This window comes from Periplaneta americana, chromosome 7, assembly GCF_040183065.1.
Source record: "Periplaneta americana isolate PAMFEO1 chromosome 7, P.americana_PAMFEO1_priV1, whole genome shotgun sequence".
Classification (NCBI taxonomy): domain Eukaryota; kingdom Metazoa; phylum Arthropoda; class Insecta; order Blattodea; family Blattidae; genus Periplaneta; species Periplaneta americana.
The window spans coordinates 127,634,779-127,655,362 of record NC_091123.1 but is presented as its reverse complement, the minus strand read 5'-3'; the positions used below and the strand labels follow the sequence as shown (position 1 = coordinate 127,655,362).

The 20,584-nt window shown below is 37.1% G+C and overlaps 1 protein-coding gene and 1 non-coding gene across 3 annotated transcripts in view; both read left to right on the top strand.

Annotated features, from left to right (window-relative positions):
• The window catches only part of LOC138703447 (transcription factor Ken), a 416,618-nt gene that overhangs the window by 141,742 nt on the left and 254,292 nt on the right, over window positions 1–20,584 (top strand). The gene's annotated exons all lie outside the window — the stretch shown is intronic.
• On the top strand, window positions 19,192–19,264 carry TRNAN-GUU (transfer RNA asparagine (anticodon GUU)). The gene has a single exon. It is a non-coding gene; the product is annotated as a tRNA-Asn (tRNA).

Below are 20,584 nucleotides of genomic sequence, written 5' to 3'. Positions count from 1 at the left end.
GACAACGCAACTAAAATAACTACCAACACCATTACCATTACAATAATTACCACTACCACTACCACCACCACCATTACCACTGCCAGTAAAACTAACACCAGTTCCATTCCCTTATTGATATGTTTTCTATTACGTCCCAGTGCTTGCAGATAACATTTAATATCTACTCTTTATGGAAAATGAGACAGTAATTAGGAAAATATTTGGGACTAAGAGGGATGAAGTTACAGGAGAATGGAGAAAGTTACACAAAAGAGAACTGCACGCATTATATTCTCACCTAACATAATTAGGAACATTAAATCCAGACGTTTGAAATGGGCAGGGCATGTAGCACGTATGGGCGAATCCAGAAATTCATTATAGGATGTTAGTTGGGAGGCCGGAGGAAAAAAAGACCTTTGGAGACGCCGAGACGTAGATGTGAGGATAATATTAAAATGAAACTGAGGAAGGTGGGATATGATTGTAGAGACTGGATTAATCTTGCTCAGGATAGGGACCGATGGCGGGCTTATGTGAGGGCGGCAATGAACCCCCGGGTTCCTTAAAAGCCATAAATAAGTAAATTAAAATATAATTATTACAACAACAATTTAATATTTAACGCAATTTGTAATGAAATTAAATGTTCCCCGAGAAATATAAAATTAATTATTAAATTAAAAATAAAGGAAAACAAAAAACGTAAGAAATCGTTAACTTGTGCAATACAGAAGAAAACGACGGGTTTACTATACATACAATTAGTAAAATAATAAGCAAAATATGTAATTGAGTTAATTTAAAGCGAATGAATGAATTATTCTACAGTAATGAACAACTCAGACTTATGTGAGGTGGCTGAGTGGCCAGACCATCAGCTTGTCACGCTGGCAGTCTTAGTTCGAGTTCCGCTTAGGCGTGGGGTTTTTCGTTTAAAACGTCGACGGTCAAGGGGTTTTCTTGAGGTTCTCCCGTTTCCCCACGTTAAGGCTGGTTCACAATGAACCGGGAACGGGAACGGAAACGACAACGAGAACGGAAATATTGTTAAAATAAATGTATTTAAATGTCAGCGTTCACAATTAACTATTGTGAATGCTTACACTTAAATACATTTATTTTAACATTATTTCCGTTCTCGTTCCTGTTGTCGTTTTCGTTCCCGGTTTATTGTTGAACCAGCCTTTAGGCATCAACACCATTCCGTTCGATCTGCATTCCGTCGTCATTCCACAGCATTTCACGAACGCCGGCTGGCGATGCACGGAGGGATCTGGTCTAGGGAAGAGCAGGATACACAACGGACCTTAGTACAATCAGCCAGTGCGCGTTTGAAATACTCCTAGCTCAAGGGTAAGCGTAGGCCTAATAGATCTTCTAGGTCGCAGTGCTGAGGCGTAGTGACCCTCTCCCAAAACTCCGATTGAATCAAATTCAAGCAGTAATGGATTTGAAAACGCCGGGAAACTGTGAAGACAGAAAGGTCAATCCAATTGAATATTTGAAAGTAAACTGTTCCATGCTTTATATTTTACCAGTAGTCTTTTAAGGTTAAAAGCTTCCTGTTTACTTCAGACTATTCAAGTACATTCGAAGTTATGGTAATTACAGCTTCAAAACTGCATGCAGATGTGGGGCGTCTGCAGACTCTTCTGCATTGTTTACTAGTCGGCGACATGTCGCTGAAGTAGAATTCCCGAAAGCGACGGAAAGCTTCGCATATTTAACCATACGAGACTCTATGTCTAGACTTCATTTAAGGAAACGACACCTTGGCTCCAACAAACAAAGGTATGGTATGGAGGCATGCAGACGAGATTGTGCACGGTGCCCTACAAATGGAAGGTTAGTTTGTCGGTTTTCAACTTAACACACAAATAGCCATATTATTAGACATAACACTTTCAAAGTCCTCCTTGCTTCCACTTCTTATGCTTAATATTTTATTCCATGTCCACCGCTTTGGAGAAATGGTCAGCTTACATGACTATGAAACTAGCGGGCACGAAATCAAATCCTATTTGGAAGTACGATGAAAGAGTAATGGAACGGAGAAAAATTCTCTCCGGCGCCGGGATTTGAACCCGGGTTTTCAGCTCTACGTGCTGACGCTTTATCCACTAAGCCACACCGGATACCCACCCCGGCGTCGGAAGAATCGTCTCAGTTTTAAGTTCCAACTCTTGGGTTCCCTCTAGTGGCCGCCCTCTGCACTACGTCATAGATATCTATGAACCTAGGACCGAAGTCCACACATGTGCTGAGGTGCACTCGTAATGAGTGACTATTTGGCCGGGATCCGACGGAATAAGCGCCGTCTTAAATCACGATGTGATTTACGCATATCATATTATAATGTACCGAAGTACATATGATATTTCCATGCAGATATTCTGCGTCATCATACGATGAAAGAGTAATTTAACGGAGAAAAATTCTCTCCGGCGCCGGGAATCCGGTAGAATCCGGTGTGGCTTAGTGGATAAAGCGTCAGCACGTAGAGCTGAAAACCCGGGTTCAAATCCCGGCGCCGGAGAGAATTTTTCTCACTCTTTCATCGTATGACGACGCAGAATATCTGCATGGAAATATCATATGTATTTCGGTACATTATAATACTATTTGGAAGTATTTTCCTGGTTGAGGTTTTACCGGTTTTTTCCCTTAACCGAGTAAGAGCAAATGCTGGGTAAATAGGCGCAGGACCCGAGCAAACTTTGTCGTCATTATCACCATCTTCATCCATCCTGTCATATTGCGTTTCTATTTCTTATTGTAATCTGAAGTACATACACAGGCTTAAATTTCGTATCTTGCTCTTCTTCCAAGTTTCAGTCAGTTACGAACTTACTTTATTTTTCGGACTATAAAATACTACACTAAAGCTTTTGATAAGTTAGACTCTACTTAATGACAAGAAAACTATGGAATATTATAAGAGATAAAGAATATCCACAACATTTATTAAGAACCTTTGAAGAATTGTGTCACGATAAAATAATTTGTGTTAATATGATTCATAATCTATGCGTACCTGCTTGTAATTCTACCCCTCCTTATGCATTCACGTGACGTAAAAGATGTACTAGAAGAAACTACTCGATCCGCTGTGCGTTTGTGAACACAAACGCGCTGCCTGGTTATATTAAGTTACACTACATTTATTTCAAATTCTGATATCAGCATTTTGGTTGTAACCCGACAATATTTACGTTCCACCATATTGGGTTGCATTCGTACCACGTGTCCTTCCCAGCGCCATTTCGTCCTATTAGCTAGTGTGACCACGTCCTCTATGCCGCTTCGTCGTCGTACTTCTTCGTTTCTGACTCTGTCCTTCAGGCTTATTCTGAGTATTTTCCTTTCCATTATTCTTTGACATCTTCCTAATTTTAATGTTTGTTTCTTGGTGAGTGACCAGGATTGCGCCCCATACACAAGTACAGGTGCAAAGCAGCTGTTAAAGATCTGCCTCTTGTTTTGCAATTTCTGGCCTTTGTTCATTAGGATGAAGGACAGACTCCAAAACTTTCTCCATGCCGATGCTATTCTTCTATCAATTTCTTTATCCATGCTATTCTGAAATGATATGCTCTGGCCAAGGTAAATGTATTGCGTGACAAATTCGATGTTCGCACTGTTGACGATCATCATGCAACCTACCAGATGTGCACACACGGCGACCCAAGGATAAATATATAATAGGATGCGAAACTGCGGTCAGCACCATCTGGCGGCAGGGGGCTCAAATAAGATGATCAGCGCCCAACGTCGTAGGTGGTGAACATTAGAACTACGTGTAGGGTACATTACTCAGAGTTCTCTATTTATCCGTTCGAGATATTGCTCGAGGAGACAAGATGGCAGACAGGAACTTGCTAATAAGTGAACATAAAGTGATACTACATTGTGTATAAGCAGTGAATGTTAAACAGTGATGTTTATGGACGTTGTAAAAATAGTGTTGTTGAATGTATTTTAAAGTAATAGTAATATAATAAATTGAACTATCTAAGTAGTTCTTGCAGACTTTTCCATTGCGCTGTACAATAAATAACCAAAGAATACAATCCCAATTATCTAACCTTTTGCTTTATTTTTTGTCTCTGTCTGGTTATATTTTAATTGGGTAGTGTAAAATAGATCGTCTCTTTTATCTTCCCGTTAGCTCCGGTAAGAATTTTCAGTAGAAGATGCTGTGAAGAGTAAAAATGTACATGTTTTATTTTAAATTGGGTTAGTTTTGAATATCGATGAGGGTAGGGAGGGAATACTTTCTGCACAGTTTAACATTTTCGTCACCAGGTCCGCTGCTAAATGCATGGAATAATTACTCTTTTCGCTACTTGGTGCGCTGCTAGATGTAATAACGCCCCTCCGCCCAACAGGTGGCAGCGAGATCAATTTGTACAACAGCGCCTCTAGTATGTGTTACGGGAAACTCAGTAAGTTTCGCATCCTATTATATATTCATCCATGGCGACACTGTGGGATCCAAGAATTTGCTGGAGAAACCGTGGACGACCGAGAACCAGATGGGGGAGGAGAGTTCAAGTTGCAGCTAGGAGGACTGTGGACCAGAATAGGACGCCAAAGAACACGGTGGAAGGAGCAATCAACCAACTCTGAGCTGCAGCAATAACCAGTGCTAGTGAAATAGTGGACAATAAAACTAGGAATGTAAATATACACCATGAGGTCGGATCTTTTGATGGTCAAGACTGGAGCCACCTCTGCCCAAGCAGGAGGCCTTGCCGCACTGGAGATTTACGGCTTTTATTATTATTATTATTATTATTATTATTATTATTATTATCATTATTATTATTATCATTATTATTATCATTATTATTATTATTTATTATATTGATTTGAAACTAGTCGGATCTTTTATAAAAAATAACAAGATCCAGATACATTTTACAATAGTAATATGCGTAACAAGACCGGTATGTTGATGTTTTCATGTTCGAGGAAAAGATTGAAAAAGTGAAACGTAGTTGAGCTTTTTTTAATTTCCGAGAACATGAAAACAAACATACCGCTCTTGTATCGTACATTATTTTGTGCGAAGATCGTTTATTACATACCTGAAAGACGAATTTCTAATTAGTTGCAATGAAATCTCCATCTTGGTTTCTGTTCAATGACGGCAAATTTGCAAAACAAAAATATCTATGTTCAACATTGTTGCTTTAAAATGTTTTCTGTGTTTACTATATTCCAGCAGGCCGTGATATAAGTCTGTCTTTTTTTTCCCTAGTCTTTAAATGCGAACTTAAAACAAACGGTAAGATTATGTAATGATTTATTTTTCATTTTAATATTTTAACAATATTATTTATATAACATATTGCAGTAATAACATCGGCATCTGGAATCTTGTTGATTTTTTCACGGCTTCCTTAATGTTACTTGCATTACAAATGCAGTAACTTTTGTGGTATTGTAGAGTTTACTTAATTTTTGCAAATATTTAAAAACAATAATTAACAATGCAATTTAGGTGAAATTGCAGTGGTAAGTTTCCAATTTATAATTATTACTATGTTAAACGTCTCTAAAAATAATATGTTAAAAGCCTAAAGCAGTAAAATGAATATGACGCTTAAGCGGTAAGAAGAGGGAAATTGTTATGTGTGTTACGTTGGGAATACTGAATGTGGTATTTCACACTTATCGCGTATTGGTTTTGTGCGGAAAGCAAGCAAATACGCACCGATCTCGCACAAAAGAACTTTTATCAAAGGAAGTTTTATAAAAGAAAACCTATTACACTGTCATATATTTTATAAAATCTTTGGCAGTCTGTGTATCTTTGATACTGCAATTCTAGTCATACTTTTGTTTACATTTGCTTCATTCCTTCTGCTAGAAACATACTGATGTGGTCTGAAGCCTTGATTATTAATTACCGAGTGTGCTGGCTGTAAGATCTTGACCGAGATGTAGGTCGCAGTATCCACTAAAACTGCGGAAAAACACAGGGAGATGATGTTAACAGCTCAGCGGCGCGCAGATCGAGCAGTCTCGACTTTCAGACGGGCATGGGCAGCGTGATCACGTAATTAGCGCTAATAACCAGGAGACCGGCCAATTACTGAAAATAAACATCGGGGGGCATTAGCTTGTACGAAAATTAATCTAGATAAAGCCCCGAATCTAGGACATACTTCTGAGGCGTGCATTTTCTTTTATGCACGTAGCATACTTTTAACGGTACACAATTAAATTATGCGCCACTTCAAAACAATTGAAACACGAATTTAATTATCCCTTATATAGGGATGTTATTTTTACCTGTGTGTTTACTTAAAAAAACAAAAGAAAGGTGCACATCATCCTCAAACCATATCTTTAAGAGCAACTCATTTAATGGCTAATCACTTTGTTGTTGTATCTCTGCTCCCTTATATAGCAACATCTTTACGATCGACCACGCCCATCAGGGTGAGGGGTCTTACACAGTTAAGTTAAATAGAAGTGCACGCATTAGTAACAAAATACTCTATAGACTAAGCAGGAAGTAAAGTAACACTTCGACCCACTTCTCTAAGTATTCGCTGACCATTTGGAGATTAATTTTTTTGAGCTCTACTCTCTTTACACCCCACACTACCGCTACGTTCATATGAGATGTCGTAAGTCTTTGTGTGCTCAGCTGGTTTCCCATTCAAGCGGACTGGGTTCGATCCCCGGCTTAATCTTGATGGGCAAAGCATACGTAGTAGGAGGGTTTCCCCTCTTTCATTTCACCATTTCATCTAACATCTTCAATAGTTAAACGTACCGGTAAGTTGCTGTGAAGTCTTATAGCTAATACGAGAGAAGATGTGGTGCTATTACTCATTCAAAAATATTGACTTAGCAGGCCTACCAAGTTAAATTAAGGAAGTGAGGGTATTAGGAAATTGTGATAATATAATATTGTGCAATACTTTCTTTCTACTTATTCAATTACAGTGAACAACAATAATTTTTCTCCGACTTAAAACAATGTATCCCTTATGGTTTTGTGTGCGCTGAATCCGAAAATGCATCTCTTTTCTTCCCATCTCGTAAGGTTTTTAAGATATGGGCCTACTATGATTTCACTTTTTGATAAGCGCTCCCCCAGGAAACATTTGGCGCTGGTTGGGGGTTGTAAACCAAAACAAAAGCTGATGCAGTTTATGAGTTATTTCCAGTTTCTTATGGTTCTTGGCATTTATTTTGTATTTCTAATGAATAAACAGATATTGGTCCCTTCTATTTAGTAAATTTCATAACATTTCAAAATGAAGTCCACGGAATGAACAAACAAGGGTGTGGTTTTCAATATTTAAAAGAAACGTTTACCATTTTGAGTGAAGACAAATTAAGAGAGAGCATTTCCATCGGTCCACAAATTCTCAAAGTTATGGCTGACTCTTCGTTTGAGGAAAAACTTTCCGTTCCGTTACAGAAAAAATGGCATGGCGCGCTTTCAAAGATATTTACTCAAATTTCCTTGGAAATTCTAGGGCAGACAACTACATAAAACTTATTGTAGAAACAAGGCCAAATGCATATGAGAAAATGGGGTGTAATATGTCTCTCAAAATATAAGTTTTACATTCTCACCTGAGAACGTCCTAATTAATAAACAAATTCTTATCTTATCTCTTCAAAGAAAAGTGTCGTCACTGATTAACGTTACAATTTATTTACTATGTTAATATTAGAAATATTACCTGGCTGACTAGTTTCAACGTGGTATTCGTCATTATCCGAACCCTAGTGAGGTCCCGTGCTATCTTCTGGGTTCCTGTTGTGGTGGGAGATGTGTGTTCCTGATAGTGTCGAAAAGGGTGTGTGTTTTGAAATTCAGTTGAGTGTTCAGGATGTGCTGTGGGTATGTTTTTTATGTCTGTAAATTTCATAGCCTATTGTTCTAGTGTGTCAAGTTTCTGTTTTTTTTTGGCTGGATGTGTAGTATTTCCGTGTCAGTGTCTATGTTGCTGTAGTTGTGATTCGAGTTTGTGATGTGTTGTGCGTACACGTTGAAACTAGTCAGACAGGTAATGTTTACAATATTAGTACAGTAAAGCACTTATAAAGTTAATCAGTGATTATGCATGCGTTAAAAGAATGTATCCAACAATGAATGAAGTGTCGTCTTTAACACGGCCTATTTTTTATTGAACGCGGATACTTCAGTTCTCACGTTAGCCTACTAGCGGCGAAGATGATGACTGTATTCATTGCATTTGCGTTATACCAGAAGGTGATGTATGATTAATAGATACAGTCAAAATTCTTGAATAAAAGGGGCTAGAATTCTTGATTAAAAAGGATACAAATTCTTGAGTGGAAACGAAAATTTCTCGAATAAACCTGAAATTTTCATCCTGTGTCATTAAATTATTATGTTGCTTAAGATAATTGACAATTATAATTATATATTCAAAGTTTTACGTTGACAACAATTCTAAGATACTTAACATTATTTACCATTCAAAGTTGTACGCAGTTGTTTGTAATTGTAAGGTTTCTTCTTCTATTTGTTAGCACACAGGAGAAATGTGAAAAAAAAAAAAAGAAACGTTCACAATCAACATTAGAAACTGGAACCCATATAGCTTGGAGCGTTCGGTCCACAAAATCACTGTGATCTTCACGTAACGACAGCAAACCTTCTCGCACTGAAAGTCCAGGACTATTTTTAACTACGTCCTTCAGGTCACTGTACGCATGTACTGCTACATGAGGTGATAGATTCTTTAAGGTTTGCACCTGATCAAAGAGAGGTTTCAAACTGCTTTCAGTTGCATCAATGCTTAACAAATTCTGTTTGTAAAACAGTTCCGATACCGGTTGAAGAAGTTTACTACACAAGAAACGACATATATCGATGGACGATCGATAATCTTATACCTCTTTGATAGCATCTGCCACTTATCACACCGTTCACGAACCATTTCAACTCACACCATCTAGCGCCAGCATTCCAAACCTTGTGCATTTTTCAAACAGAACTTCTAAAATTTCCAAATTTAGATAATGTATTTAGTAATTGCTAAAAAATTGTTTCTTTTCGCGAATAACGACAGAAAATATGCTAAATTCGCGTCATAGGATTTTTGAGATTTTTCGCGAGTGTTGAAACGTATAATTTTTATGTGAACCATGTTTTAAACTATGTTTATTTGGTTTTTAGGTTTTTCGCGATTTCGCGAGTCACGAATTCTGAATGTCTCTCATGATTAAGGGAATAGTACTGATGATGACCTTGCCAATGAGGATGGAAATTATGGTGACTATGATATGATACAATTACGTTCATAGTGATAGTGGTGGTAATCGTGATGGTGATTTTATTTCAAATGACGTATAATGGAGTTCGATTAAAATTAATGACGTTCTTTAGCTAGGTGGATCTTTGAATTCACAATTTTTAACAAAATCTAGATTGCATCTGTGAAGTTTCTAAATGTCAGAGGTTATGAATTTATAACCAGGCCGCTTCATGTTGGTCAGACAGACAATGGGGAAGGGGGGGGGGTACGCAAGTTATTGCGGTCATACCTCCGAACGGGATTAGCATGGACAACAATAGGATAATCAGAGTCGAGAAGGAATGCGAGGATATCGGAGTGCACCTGTAATCCGTGATTCTGTGGGAGGTTCAACAATTTATTGCGTGAGGTTTCCGATCTGCCCGTCGACTCGTGCCATTCACCTTGACCTATTCAGCCTTGTAATTACCAGCACAACCTGAATCATCGCAGCTCCTTTTCTTCGTTTTCCAAGCAAAGCGTATCTCGCTATGCTAGTACGTGGTCTGTTTGCAAGGTTGCGTCTCCGTTCACCTGCATATGTCTCTGCATTTTCTCCTTCCGACTATCTTATTCCGTGAAGACTAGTTGTGATGCCAATAAACTTAGCATCAACTCTAATAAGACTGTAGATATTAAATTTTCTTTTAACAGAAATATTACTGACTTGTCTTCCTCAGTTAAATTCCTAGGCATTCACCTCGAAGCCGGTCTGGGCTGGAGTACACACATAGAATATCTTGTTAATAAAATTAATAAAGGAATTTTCATGTTACGAATCCTCAGACAAACATTATGTTACAATTCTTTACTTACAGTTTATTATGCTAATATTTACAGTCACTTAAGTTACGGGACGCTTTTGTGGGGTAACCATACTTCGGTTTCTAAGTTGTTTATTCTTCAAAAGAGAGCAGTGAGAATTATTTGTGGTGTCTCTTCTAGAACTCATTGTAAGCCACTTTTTGTACAACTAGGAATACTTACGTTGCCTCGATTGTCTTCTGTATGTTAAGCGTAATGTGCATAATATTCCTACTTGTTTATCCATTCATAATTATTCTACCCGTTCCAGACTTGACATATATTTCACCAAGTACAAATATAGTATTACAAGCAATAGTTTTATTTCCATGTCTTATAAACTTTATAACTCTTTACCACTGAATATAAGAAACACGTCATATTTTACTTTCAGAAGGAGGGTGAGAAGGACATTGATGGCAAATCCACTCTACAGTGTCAATGATTTTAGCAATATTACGTTTTAGATATTATTTGTTTTAACCTCATGTAATTGACAAATCTGTACATTTTAACCTGATTTTATACTATTTCTTTTAAAACTTTTAACCTGTTTCTGTGATTATTTAGTGATTGTATATTTATTTTTTATTTTATTCTTACATTTATTCATATTATAGTAGCCATGTATTATATATATATATATATATATATATATATATATATATATATATATATATATATCTGACGTTGTCTATGGCTGTAAATCGCTGAATGACATTAAATCCATCCATCCGTCCATCTCTCTATCAGCTGTATTTGGAACCGCAAGTCTTCAGATTTTGATGATATTATTAACATTATTATTATTATTATTATTATTATTATTATATTATTATTACAAAACTATTACAGACTCCGAGGGTTCTTAGGGTGACGGAATGTTAAGGCCCTCACCTGAAGAGACAATCGGCGCTGAGTAAGCCATAGACGTCACATCCTACATGTTGGGCGTCTACTCCTTCCCTCCTCCAAGGATACAACCTGGTACTCATTTCTGCTAGACGCTGAGTGAAGCCAGGCTCATAATGTGGCCGGTAGGAGTAGATAAATTTAAAAAATGTATGACCTCTTCGTGAATCGAATCCGCGACTTTCCAGTTTGTAGTCAAACATCTTAACTGCATCGTTACAGCTCGTCTCAATAATAACAACGGTAGATTAACTATATATATATATATATATATATACATATAAATATATATACTGGAGAGTTTTTCATAGCCTTTCGGATTTGCAAATCATTTTGCTGACACTTGCACATTCTGACAGACGAAAATATGGCGTGTATCTGGTGACGTATTTCGTACCATACCGGACCTCTACCTAAAAGCATAGGATATAATTATTAATACTACTAGCACTGTTACTACTGCTGCTACTACTCCTACTGCTACTACTATTACTACTACTGCCGCTATTCCTGCTGCTACTACTGCCGCCACTTCTATTCCCACTCCTATTACTGCTGCTGCTATAGGCCATTCGTTATCTCGTGAAACCTTCTTGCGCGTAAGAGGAAGAATAAAGTAGACTGGGAAGTTTCCGTCCCTCGCTATGCTCCCACTTGCAGTAAGCTAGCTCAATTACCCCCACCATAAGGTTTTTTTTTATCTCTTGTAAGGAGTGGGGACTCGAAGGCTTGCACTACAGCAATGGCGGGCATTCCTGCGGCATTGCCGTAGTGATGTCAGACCTCAGCGAAGCATCAAACTTACCCCCTACTTTCCCCTTCCCCCACTCCAAGAAAATACTGCGCGTGTACGTGGCGGATTATACTGGACTGCTGTACTTCGGAGCTTCATTAGTGATAAAATGTCTTTCGCAGAATCATATGAATCCAGAGGATATTACGCTTACAAGAAAGGCGGTTCTTTCATTTCTCATGTTTAGGATCAGTTACAAATATTCAGGACGCGAACTTAAATATGTACATTCTTAAAATAGATTACCTGTTATACGAGTTCCTAAGAACACAGATTCAGTGATTTTCAAAGGACGGAGAAAGATTTCAATATTTTTGCCACTCCTTTTCATGTTTAAATTGAAAATGTTATCCCATAATTGCCGTTAGAGGTACTGGATTTGCAGAATGATGGCTTCTTGAAAGCAGAATGTGAAGGTCTACTGGGGGCTAAAATTGTTTAAAAGCTGTCTAGTACTACATATCCACTGCTTAGACAGTTTGCTTAAAAATAATGAGTACCATAATTTCCCATAACTATGGTCCTGGAACATAACTATTGTCCACGATACAACTATTCAAATTTTGTACTCCATAACGTAGTACCTCGTGCATCTATATTTTTGCTGTATTGTAGTTTGAATTCAAGTCACTGCAGCTATCTACGAACGGTCTACAATGATCTTTGAATGGTTGTATCGTGGACCATAGTTGTGTTCCAGGACCAAAGTTATGGGAAATGACGGTATGTATTCATCAACCTACCAGTGCTTTGAAAAATGATTAATTAAATATCACGTGAACGGACTATTCTAATTACATATGGTAGGTAGGAGTGTAGTAGCGCAACTGTCTGTAAATCAGTCACTGCACTGTAGTGCAACCCCTCCCACAGTGTCTAGTTGCCAATTAAATCCTGTCTTGTGGGTTGCGTTCATTTTGCCCACCACTACAGTATAGCCTGAGACTTATTGTGCTTACTACTACTATTCTGTGAATGATTGGGTAGCCGAACGGCCGCGCTCTTGTACAAGTTCAGCACTCTACACCGTGAACTTAACCCAGGCTATAGTGTGGATCATGATGATGATGATATGTGAATTAATTATGGCGAAATGAGTACGAGGTCCAATGTCGAAAGTTAACCAGCAATTCTAATTCAATTAGTTGAGGGAAAACCCCGGAGGAAATTGTCCCAACCAGGATTTGAACCCGCTCGTTTAACTGTCAGACGCTCTAGTTACTCCACAGCTGTGGTCCCCATAAAGTTCTTACAAAGAGTTACATCGCACGTATTCATTTGGTTTCACGAGAAAACTAATGATCTATACTACTACTACTACTACTACTACTACTACTACTGTACCTGCTACTACTCTACTAGAATTAATACGTTTAAGAATAGCGGGATATCCTTTTTTCCAGATTCAGTTCCACGTTACTTCATCGTAATATTATTTCATAAAAATGCCGAGTAAACTAGTCAACAAAGGAAACTGAATTATATATATATATATATATATATATATATATATATATATACACACACACACACATATATATATATATATATATATATATGAGGGGCTCACAACCAGAGTCGACCAAGTCCACCAGTGATCAGTTTGTGGATTAATACAATATCGGATGAAGAAAACTTAGATTTATTCATTGCCATAACAAACAAAGTCCATAACTCATTTGTTACTCCACAGAGGGCAGCATTTCCTATGGAAGGTGAAGGTTGCTAAGCGTGAGCCAGGAACTTTAAGATTCAATATCTCAGAACTATTCCACAAGGATTTGATCCACTCTGGTTGTGAACCCCTTATATATATATATATATATATATATACTTATACACATATACAATCAAAAGAAAGAAAGACATGAAATACCTCTTTCTATCATACTGTACACTCCTGAAGGATTCTATGAATCCTCTCAGACTTCCACATAGAGGTATTTTCTTGATGATTCTGCCGGAACTCTACTATTTTACATTATATCTTTCAAAATCCTAGTAAGGTAGCTGGTTAAATAACTGGAAAGCTATAGATATCATTCCAGGAAAAGAAAACAAATTTATTTTTCTATACATTCCTAAAGGGCTTTATGAGTCCGTCCAGACTTTTACAAGAAGTTTAAGAAATTCCTTTCCATAGAGACGGCGACGGGAGCGCTAATCTATCCTCTCGTCTGCATTAAGAAAAAGTTTCTTTGAATTGCTTCCTTTGTCATAAGAAGTATAGTCAAGGCATCTCGTCTTGGTTTGAATATTCGGACATTCAACTTGCCTAATGAGTCAGTAACTCTTTGAACAAAGCCCATTCTTATTTGGGAATTCTAAGAAACTTAAGGAATCGACAGAGTCTAGTAATGAGGTCTTCTTTTACTGTAGTGGAAAAAAAGAACACACAAAATTGATGTAGCTATTAGAGAAAACAAGTTTTATATTCGGTGTAACATTCCGTGTATACAGTCACCAGATACATCTTCATTACTAACATTTTTTACTCAAAATACTTTAAATTATTAACCAATTTAAGCTTCAAAGACTTTTAGAATCGATTGTTGAAGATCTATGGCAGAATTAAAGCAATGATCAAATAAAGAGAGGAGTGAAAAATGTAAGTTCGGAGAATCTTTTATCCATTTCTGGTGTACCTCCACGAATCATGGCATTAATTCCGATTGAAATTCCAGTTACCTAGCGAATTGTTTGAAAACATTTATAAGGAGAGCCAAAAATGAATATATAAACACATTGAATGCCCTTATAAGGGTGTAAGTAAGGCTACCAAAGCAAACGGCGTGACAGCTGAAGAACGATCAGCGGCAGCTCTTAAACGCCTGGGGGTACGAGTGGTGCAGTTACTGTAGCAACGTGCCAGGTTGTCAACCATGTTTTGGATGCACGTCATCATCGCACTCCTCCTCTTCTTTCTCCCCGCCGCCAATTAGGCAGAGAGACCGAGCATTTAGCACAACTTTCTCTCCGTCAAAACACACGCATAAACAGTTTGGACGTCAAAGATGACCTCTTCAGACTTGTCCTTCCTGGATGTGCGCTCAGTATTTGTCAATTTAATGGGGTGTCGGCATCACAGAGTCTGTCCATGTATTTTTAATTGGTTATTTAATGACGCTGTATCAACTACTCCGTTGTTATTCAATCTGTTTATATGTGGCGGTGTACGGTGTTAAGGGATATGTACTAGCCCTAAAATTCGACGATGATACGGTTGCATTGAAACGAAAATGGACGAGAAAGAAAATCGTGAGTTTGTTTTTACATTTAACGTATCGGTTCAAAATTTTTATTTATACAGAGTGAACCGTAAGCAATGTCATTAATTTTGGGTGGTTATTTTTTTGAGATATTTCAAACAAAAAAGTTCAATAAAATTTTGCTCGTTTTTGCTTCCTTCTTGAGATAAAAATTATACTTACTTACTTGCTTTTAAGGAACCCGGAGGTTCATTGCCGCCCTCACATAAGCCCGCCATCGGTCCCTATCCTGAGCAAGGTTAATCCAGTCTCTACCATCATATCCCACCTCCATCAAATCAATTTTAATATGATCTTCCCATCTACGTCTCGGCCTCCCCAAAGGTCCTTTTCCCTCCGGCCTCCCAACTAACACTCTATATGCATTTCTGGATTCGCCCATTCGTGCTACATGTCCTGCCCATCTCAAACGTCTGGATTTAATGTTCATAATTATGTTAGGTGAAGAATACAATGCGTGCAACTCTGCGTTGTGTAACTTTCTCCATTCTTCTGTAACTTCATCCCTCTTAGCCCCAAATATTTTCCTAAGAACCTTATTCTCAAACACCCTTAATCTCTGTTCCTCTCTCAAAGTGAGAGTCCAAGTTTCACAACCATACAGAACAATCGGTAATGTAACTGTTTTGTAAATTCTAACTTTCAGATTTTTTGACAGCAGACTAGATGATGAAAGCTTCTCAACCGAATAATAATAGGCATTTCCCATATTTATTCTGCGTTTAATTTCCTCCCGAGCGTCATTTATATATGTTACTGTTGCTCCAAGATATTTGAATTTTTCCACCTCTTCGAAGGATAAATCTCCAATTTTTATAGTTCCATTTCGTACAATATTCCCGTCACGAGATGTAATCATATACTTAGTCTTTTCGGGATTTACTTCCAACCCTATCGCTTTACTTCCGCGTTTTCCCTAATCGTTTGTGGATTTTTTCCTAACATATTCACGTCATCCACATAGACAAGAAGCTGATATAACCCGTTCAATTCTAAACCCTCCGTGTTATAGCGTATTTTGGGAAAGCCATTGATTTAATTCCCAATATGTTCAGTTAAATTAAGACAGAAGGGTATTATGATAATAAATTATTGAAAGAATTATAGTTTTGTTCTTTAAATCTGCAGAAATTTGATCCGAACATTTATAACATTTTAAAATTATTTTTCAGAACAAAATGTTACATTTGTTCAGATCAAATGTCTGTAGCATTTAAAGGACAGAACTAAAATTCTTTCAATAATTTACTATCGTAATACACTGCTCTCTTAAACTAACTGAGGGGTATTACGAAATAATTCAGTAGTTTTCCCAAAATATACTATGAAATGTTTTATATAAAATAATTTTTTTTTCTCGAAAAGGAAGCAAAAACGAGCAAAATTGTATTAAACTTTTTGTCTGAAATATCTCAAAGAACAACCCGTTGAAATTATTGACATTACTTATGTTTCACCCTGTACACACTGTAAAATTTAATGGTGTTTCTACTGGAAAGGAAAGACATAATGAGAGTATCGTGGTTTTAATTCTCCTTTACCACTTCTGGTAAAAACAACACTAAAGTTTGTAGTAATACAGTGAATTAGATAATCACATCACCCTTAACAGAATTGTGACCTTGATCATTTTTCCGTTTACCCTTCAAATAAAATGTGTTGTTGATCTTCTAACAGAGCACTTTTCACTGAAAGGAAAAGTCCAGAAGACTGGTATCTTAGAAGATATTACAGATGGTGTCAATTCTACAATAAAACAGCACAGCACCTATTGTATGACTGTGAAATCCGAGCCTAAACTAGATATCGGTATTAATTAATTAATTAATGAATTCATTCATTCATTCATTCTCTGCTGTCAAAAAATCAGAAAGTCAGAATTTATCAAACAGTTATATTACCGGTTATTCTTTATGGTTGTGAAACTTGGACTCTCACTTTGAGACAGGAACATAGGTTAAGGATGTTTGAGAATATGGTGCTTAGGGAAAATATTTGGGGCTAAGAGGGATGAAGTTACAGGAGAATGGAGAAAGTTACAGAACACAGAACTGCACGCATTGTGTTCTTCACCTGACATAATTAGGAACATTAAATCAAGACGTTTGAGATGGGCAGCATTTAGCACATATGGGCGAATCTAGAAATGCATATAGAGTGTCAGTTGGAAGGCCGGGGGGAAAAAGACTTTGGGGAGGCCGAGACGTAGATGGGAAGATAATATTAAAATGGATTTGAGGGAGGTGGGATATGATGATAGAGACTGGATTAATCTTGCTCAGGATAGGGACCTATGGCGGGCTTATGTGAGGGCGGCAATGAACCTCCGGGTTCCTTAAAAGCCAGTAAGTAAGTATTCATTACTTCATTCATTCATAGTTTTCTGCCCAAGGGTAGGTCTTTCACTGCAAACTGAGCATTCTCCAATTTCTCCTATTTTGTGCCTGCCTCTTTGTTTCCGTATATTATTCATATATCTGTATTGATGTCTGGTATTTGTCACTGACTTCCATGAAATGCCTATCAGACTAGGCCTTCTTGGAGAACACAAGCTGATTTTGAGGAACACGTCTAGCTATGAAATAGCGTAATAGCACAGTCTAGTATATACAGTTACGAAGCATGAGTTTATGAGGGTACTAGGAACAATAGATTGTGCAGGTACTATTTCGCATCGTCTGTAATAAGGCGATAGTAGCGATCCTAGTGGTTAGCAACTATCTATGAATGCATATTTACTACGTATTGAGCTTCGTGACTATATACTAGACTGTGGTAACAGTTCAGAAGTGGTCGTAGCGTAATTTATTTCTGACAGCCTAACCTAAAACACTGATTAATACACTAAGGACATACTGTATTGATTAATTATTGTTAAACGGATTAGGTAACAGATTACAAAAACTTTCTAGTTAAAAATTTAAAAAAATTTGCAAGAAAAGTGCCATTCTTCTTTCGCTTTCGTATCTCGGCAGCCGAAAGATTCTTAGCGCTGTCTTCACATATTCACGGTTCAATAAAGTCCGCTTTGTAACTCCACAGCCGCTACGCTTATGCCAGAACAAGACAGTAAATACCGACAAATGGGACATATTTTATGGTCTGATGTCGCTAAACATTCGAAAGGAACTACGCTTTTTGTTGTAACTGTTGAAATTGAACTCTTTTTGTGACATATTTGAACATTAAGGAATTAAAGTGCATTGCATTTAAGATCTGCAAGAGGAATAAAAATAGAATTCTATTGCTACGGCATTTCATTACAATTCCACAAGTTGTTTCATGTCTTTGTATTTCCATATATTTACCTCTCATTCCTTATTCCATTCTTTCCTTGTCATTGTTGGACGAACTTACTGTCTTGTATTAAAGAATCATCTCCAGCAGCAGTTAAGTATTAAAACGAGTGTGTAATGCATCGTATTCAAGCATTAAATTAGTTTAAAAACTATTTAAATAGTTCATGTCTAGAATGTAATATAACGTTTTCTTTAGATTTTCTATTTTAAATACAAAGACCAGATGTAATGTGACACGATAACACGAACAATCGTGAAGCCAAAATTATAGTGTGAAACGAAATATTTCAAGAAATGTCACAGCAACGAATTCGTCTAACACAAATCACAGAATTTTCCCGAGATCCAGCCTTGATCCCTTCAGAAGAATCCGCCAGTTGATTGAAAATTATGTCACAGAGTTCTTATTATCAGGAGGAGTAGTATTAGCTGTTTGTGAACAATCCTAATTGCTGAATAATTTTCGAGGGAAAAATTGTTTCGGGGGCCGGGCATCGAACCCGGGACCTTTGGTTTAACGTACCAACGCTCTACCAACTGAGCTACCCGGGAACTCTACCCGACACCGATGCAATTTTTCCCTCTATATCCACAGACCTCTAAGTGGGCTGAAAACCGTCAAGCAACCAACTTCGAGTGCACACTAACTCCGTGTGACTTAAATTGTGGTTTTCTGTTAAGGAACAGTAACGTGTATTATGCAAATCAAGATTTCACCACAATTTAAGTCACACGGAGTTAGTGTGCACTCGAAGTAGATTGCTTGACGGTTGTCAGCCCACTTTGAGGTCTGTGGATATAGAGGGAAAAATTGCATCGGTGTCGGGTAGAGTTCCCGGGTAGCTCAGTTGGTAGAGCGTTGGTACGTTAAACCAAAGGTCCCGGGTTCGATACCCGGCCCCGGAACAATTTTTCCCTCGAAAATTATTCAAATCAACTTTACAGGGAGTTATACCTGAAATCTTGATTTGCATCCTAATTGCTAATATTCTAAATATAAGTGGGCTTCTTGTAAAAAAATGGATTTAGTTTATTAATTTTTAATTAGCATGTTCATTTTAAGATCTCAGACGCAAAGATTGTATTAACTTAATATGCCCCATAGCATTGAAATTAAAGAAATCGAGATATTTAATTCATTATCTAACCTTTTGTCTTTGTCTTATTATTTTATATCCTCCTGTATACAGATTTCAAAAAAGTAAATAAATAAATAAATTCATAAAAAATAAAATGTTTAAAAATTGTTCAAAATTAAGTATTTTTGTAGTAAAACTATGGTCTGTTCAAGATGTGAGAACCGGTGTGAAGAAAGTGATGCCATAAGTAAGTAATGAGCACATAGTATAGCCGTTCAGAGCAGAAGTGGTGTAAGTCACGAATGGGTAATGAGGGTTGAAGTAAACATTCTGTAAAATACAGCGCAAAGTAGCAATTAATATTCAATTTATTTGAACTATTAGTAGTCAGTGGATAGCAGGAACGACATATTAATTCCTACTTTGCACTGTATTTTACAAAATTTTTACTTTAAACCTCATTGTCCAATTTTCACTTACACCACTTTTGCTCTGAACGGCTCATATATAAAAAGAAAAATTGAAATGGCATTGTATATTTTAAGGAATCCGGATTTTCATTATCGCCCTCACATAAGCCCGCCATCGATTTTTTGAGAGCAGATTGAATGACAGAAGAGCTTCTGAACCAAATAATAACAGGCATTTCCCATATTTATTCTGCGTTTAATTTCCTCTCGAGTGTCGTTTGTATTTGTTACTGTTGCTTCAAGATATTTGATTTTTTTTTTTTTTTTTACCTCTTCAAAGGATAAATATCCAATTTTTATATTTTCGTTTCCTACAATATTTTTGTCACGAGACATCATCTTATACTTCGTCTTTTCGGAATTTACTTCCAAACCTATCTCTTTACTTGCTTCATGCAAAATTCCCATGTTTTCTCTAATAGTTTCTGGGTTTTCTTCTACCATGTTACTGTTTGCTCATTACAGATGCTTAAGAAAATCGTTCAAAATTAAACATTTTTGTTGTGGTTAGAAGTTTGCTACTTAAAATACCTTGGTATTGTTAGAGTTAAGAAAGATATTGTACCATTATTTCATTAATTCTCCAATAACTAACGTCCATAAAAGAAACTGATCAGCAAAGTCATACCTACTGTGGTTGAGATGTAACCAAGCCGATTAAAGCTATTGATGGACGT